Consider the following 5,660-nt stretch of genomic DNA (forward strand, 5'->3'; position numbering starts at 1 on the left):
CACCCGTGGATGCATCCCATCGGGTCCCATGGATTTATGAACATTGGTGTTGCCTAGGTGCTCTCGGACCGCCTCTTCCCTGACTAAAGGGAAGTCTTCCATTCCCCAGACCCTCTCACTAACCTCCAGGGTCTGGGATTCCTGGGGGAGAGCTTTTTCACTGAAGACAGAAGCAAAGAAGGCATTCAGTATCTCTGCCTTCTCAGCATCCCCTGTTACCAGAACACCCCCCTCACTTAGTAGGGGAGCCACATTCTCCCTAGTCTTCCTTTTACTGTTAACATACTTTAAAAAGCCTTTTTTATTACCTTTTATCACCTCTGCCAGATTCAATTCCAGGCAGGCTTTAGCCTTCCTCATCACATCCCTGCAGGCTCTGATAACATTTCTATATTCTTCCCAAGTGGTCAGACCCTTTTTCCACATTTCACAGACCTTTTTCTTCCCTTTGAGTTTGTGCATGAACTCCTTGCTCATCCACACAGGTCTCCTGCCACCCCTTCCTGATTTCTTGCTCACAGGGACAAACCGATCCTGAGCTTGGAAGAAGAGCTGTTTAAATGCCGACCAGCTCTCACAGGCCCCCTCACCTTCTAACACCTAAGCCCACAGGATAGCTCCAAGTAGGTCCCGGAAGAGATCGAAGTTGGCTCTCCTAAAATCCAAGGTAGCAATCCTACTTTTTGCTTTGCTTCTTCCACTCAAGATCTTGAACTCCACCATCTCATGGTCACTACAACCCAAACTGCCCCCGACCTTTACTTCCTTGACAAGCCCTTCCTTATTAGTGAGAATAAGGTCCAGCAACACTTCTCCTCTCATAGGTTCTTCCACCACCTGCATCAGAAAGTTGTCTTCAACACATTGCAGGAACCTTCTAGACTGTGCGTGCCTGGCTGTGTTGCTTATCCAGCAAATATCTGGATAATTGAAGTCCCCTATAAGCACTAATGCCTGGGATCATGACACTACTTCCAGTTGCTTATGGAAGGTCTCATCAACCTCCTCCTCCTGATCAGGGGGCCTGTAGTACACACCCACAATAGTGTCACCCATGCCAGCCTGCCCCTTGATTCTTACCCACAAGCTCTGCACTGCTACACCACTGTCCCCCAGGTGAAGTTCAATACATTCTAGCTGCTCTCTCACATAAAGAACAACTCCACCACCCTGCCTCACCAGACGATTATTCCTAAAAAGAACATAGCCCTCCGTGACAACATTCCAGTCATGCGAGCTGCCCCACCATATTTCTGTGATTGCAATGACTTCGTGGTCGTGCAACCGCACGCAGATTTCCAACTCTTCCTGTTTATTTCTTATACTGTGCACATTAGTGAACAGACACTTTAGGGAAGCAGCATCCCCCTGCCCCTCTCCATCCCTTTGAACTCCATCCTCATCACCCATCAAGCTCTGTTTTAAGCCTCAAATTAGTCGCTCAACAGCAGTGGCCCTCATTTTTTGTCCCCTTTCTTACCTACTTTAAACACCTTTCAATGAGTCCTGCCAGTTCCTGGGCTAGGATCCTTTTACCCCTTGCAGACAGCTGAGTTCCATCTGCAGCTGTCATGCCAGGTGCTGAGTAAATTGCCCCATGGTCAAAAAAACCAAAATTCTTGTGTTTGCACCAACCTCTGAGCCATTTATTTATGAGGAGGGTTTTTTTGATCCTCTCAGTATCCTTCTCCGCCACTGAAGGGATAGAAGAGAAAACCACCTGCAATAAGAAGAGAATCATAGAATCACTCAGGTTGGAAAAGACCTTCAAGATCATGAAGTCCAACTACAACCTAACCATACTACCCTAACTCTAACAACTCTCTGCTAAACTCTAACAACTCTCTGCTAAATCATGTCCCTGAGCACCACATCCAAACGGTTTTTAAGCACATTCAGGGATGGTGACTCAACCACCTCCCTAGGGAGCCTATTACAGTGCATAACAACCCTTTCTGTAAAGTTTTTCCTGATATCCAATCTAAACTTACCCTAGCACATTCCCATGACAGCGTTCTTGCTCCTCCATGTTTTAACGGAGTGATGTTTAACATACAACATCATGACTTTAAAGATGTCTCAGTCACACTGTAGTCACAGTATAAGCACGCTTTGATGTTCAATGGCACAATCACAAACTTTCCCAATTCCTCTGCTGGGCAAATAACTATGCTACTGAAATCTGTGCTACATTATTGTCCTGAAACTGTCCCAGAGTTCCATGTCCTTCAATATCTTGTAACTAAAAATGGAACTCTCAGCTCACTCCCAAGAGGTCACTAATTAAAATAGGTATTTTTAGACTTTAGGTATACTCAGATACACTGCAAGTGATACTATAAATATCTTTGTGACTTTATTTTCTGATACATTTAGACCCTAGAGAAAGGACAAAAAATTTACCTTCACTGTAATGACAGTCCAACCTATGAAAATATATAGTGGGCATAAAACAGAAAGGAAAAAAAAAAGCAATCATCCAGTGGCTTAAGTAGTTAGCCTTTCAGCTACATTAATGCGTTATGGCAGAAACAAATGACAATTGCAAGAAAGCAAATGAAAAGTTGGATTTACTGCATCACCAGCTCCAACTAGATTCTAAAGAGTTTATTTTCCCACTTATTCCCTTCTGTCTTTATCTTCCCAATAAAGAAGCATCCTATGCTATTTCAGTTAAGGTTAGAAGAGGCTTCAGGGAAGATGAGATGAAGGTAGATATACTTTCATAAAGTTCCTAAAAGGCTCAGGGTGAGAAACATGTTCCTAAGATCATAGTTTCCTACAGTACAACAGGGGAGGGAATAGAGACATCAGGAGAAATCTTCTGTCTCTTCTTGGGTCTGAGCAACACTTTTGCACCACTTCTTTACAATGTCCTGATGCTGTACTGAGTGTCCAAGGCATAGGAGGCACATGTGACTAACCCTTTGGCTTGAACAGGAAACAGAAAGGACAGAGGCTATAGAAAGGGCAAAAAGTCATGATTTATAAAACAAACAGTTTTTAAGACTTGTAATTAGTTATTGAGCCATAAAACACATCTCAATACTCATAGCCACCTGAACGCATACAATCTTGTCTTCTTTAGTCATCTAGTATGACAGGAAGATATCTTCACAATTATGAAGAAGAGAGAAACAAAGAACCTAAAAGATAGCTGGTAAGTTGTGGGATGGTTTCAGAAGTCCATCAAACTTCACCTCACATTTTACTGCTGACAGAATAGCACATTATGAACGTTGCATGTAGATTTTCACCTTCTTTTTCAAATTATAAATTAACCACGAAAATGCAGGTAGCATTTCCTTTACACTTATAATGGAAAGTTTTCTGTTCAATATACCACATGGAAAAAAGACAACCAAAAAACCAACAACATTGCACTGCCTGCTTACGTTAATGGCTTACACAGCTTTCTTGATGCAGATACAAACAATTTCATAAGAGTTCCCAAAAAGAAAAGTTACATCTGTTAAATTTATTTTACAGATAGGGAATTTTACAAAATGGAGTGACTAACATCTCATGACAGCTAGGAACTGACTGAAGGCCCCTGAATTCTGGACTAATACTTAAATTATTGTATCTTTCTTCCTTTTTCATCCCTAATTCAAGCTGTTAAGCACCCATTGTGCCACAGAGTAGCCCAAAAAATTCATTAAGATTTTGATCTGCATACTTTTGCTGTTCTACTCTCTTAAATTTCTTGAAAATCAGAGTAAGCTTGGGTAAGAAGGGCCATGGGAAAGCACAGTCTTTGACATTGGGACTCATTTTCTATAATGAATCCCATTTTTATGCACTGCAAACAGTATGTTCTGTACTCAGTGCTCCATGAAGACTAACCTGCTCTCTAAACACAGAAGATGCAGTGAAGAGAAATATGAAGGAGGTCAGGTGAAATTTGTATGAATCTATTAGGAAGCCCTTAACAGTGATTCTGAGCTAATATATTTGTATTTTGCTTCACTGTAGTTTTACAGATGGGGTAGGTACTTTTATGGGGATGAATATATAAATATTTCACAAAATGAGCTGCTTATTTTGTAGGCTTCCATTGTCCTAGTGCAAGCAAGAGAGGTGCTCTTAGCCTTAACAATTATAGCAGCTGTTCAGAAAACTGTAAGCACTCCACACGATCAAGTCTTGTCTTCCTCTCATTACAAGGAAGAAACTGAAGCACAGGTGTTACTGTCAAATACAGCTTACCTGTGGGAGAATTCAGCTGTATTCCCTTTCTAGTATTTATGCTACTGAGAGACACAGACCTTTGTTATTTAATATAACACTGGAATCATCTATAATTACTGGCTTCTGTTCATGTTAACACAAAATATCATTTTAAGTTATGCAGACCTGTTAGCATTACTGTAAACTGACTGCAAAAGTAATTGCTAAAGTAATGTAGATTTAAAGAAGATAAAATCTAGTCAACATTAAGTGATTTTACGTAACTGTGGGTTTTACTACAGGTGAAGAATCATCTTGAGTAAACAATACTGAAACTCTTTGTTCAACTGCTAACCAGACAAGGAAACTGGCATTCAGTCAGTGAAAGCTCAAAGTCAAAAAATTCAGAAAACCAGCAGCTGTGGAAGCTGAATTACCTATTTGAAAACTTCGATTATATCTGCTCATAAAGTTGAATTTGGTTACTCAGCAAGACACTCACCTAATTTCCCCCACTCACTACAAGGGGCATTATTCTTTCCAGGCCAGTTAACTCTCATAACTATTTGTAGGAGATATTCTCACACAACAATTGTATGTGAAAGTCCCTCATTATTGCTGTTATCTAGAACAATATTTTCTGAATTATATTTGGAATGAAATAGTTAAAGACAATTCAGGCCAACCTAGGACTTTACTGATACCGTCACCAGAGTTCAGCTCAAGCCAAAGCTCCTACCCTGATGTAACTGGCTAATAGATAGGAATAAACAGAAAGTTACATACTTGTTGAAAGTAAACTCATCCATCAGTATAAAATATGTTTCAGTTCAGAAGATCTGAAAAAATTCAGAACCAGCTCATGGTTGCATGATAAGCGTAGGACCTCAAGCAACAATGCTAATAAGTTTTTCTGGGTACCTTTCAACCTCACGAGCTCTACTTCCAAGAATTAACGAAGTTACTGTATATGTATAGTTGCCAATCCTAAATTCCACAGCCATGGGACTGGATAAATTAGGAAATGAGCCCTCTTCCATGCCAAATTGTTTCAGCGTCTTACAACTAAACAGCTGTAAGGGAAGGCACAAGGAGGTACAGAATCAATTTACTCCAGTCTCAAATCTAGTCTTAGTCAAGGATACAAAAGATATAAACCATCTCCTAATGACCATAACGCAGTCTTCTAGAGTAGTTTGATATGATTCACATATTCTGCTTAAGTAATTCTGAGTCAGTCTGTCATGGTTTCATGATTTTTCATTATCGGTATTCCACATCATAACATCATGCAATGTACTGGGGGTTTGACTGCTGATGCTCAAGTTCCGGGTGCCTGTCCAGCGGAGAAGAGCAGCTACGTTTCCCCAGGGGGCTTTGCGGTCAGCGAGGAGATATAACTCCCGGCAAGGTCACCTGATGCTCTCTTCTCTGCCTGCGCTGCTTCGCTTGCGCTTCTCTGCCTGCGCTGCTTCGCTTGCGCTTCTCTG

General features: G+C 41.1%; 1 long non-coding RNA gene across 1 annotated transcript in view; it reads right to left on the reverse strand.

Annotated features, from left to right (window-relative positions):
* Nucleotides 1-676: 676 nt before the first annotated feature.
* The window catches only part of LOC104913508, a 116,544-nt gene continuing 111,560 nt past the window's right edge, over nt 677-5,660 (reverse strand). Inside the window, exon 4 of the long non-coding RNA XR_004161663.1 lies at nt 677-1,720. This is a non-coding gene — a long non-coding RNA (uncharacterized LOC104913508). The remainder of the gene's footprint in view (nt 1,721-5,660) is intronic.

Source organism: Meleagris gallopavo, chromosome 1, assembly GCF_000146605.3.
Source record: "Meleagris gallopavo isolate NT-WF06-2002-E0010 breed Aviagen turkey brand Nicholas breeding stock chromosome 1, Turkey_5.1, whole genome shotgun sequence".
In the NCBI taxonomy this organism is placed as follows: Eukaryota; Metazoa; Chordata; class Aves; order Galliformes; family Phasianidae; genus Meleagris; species Meleagris gallopavo.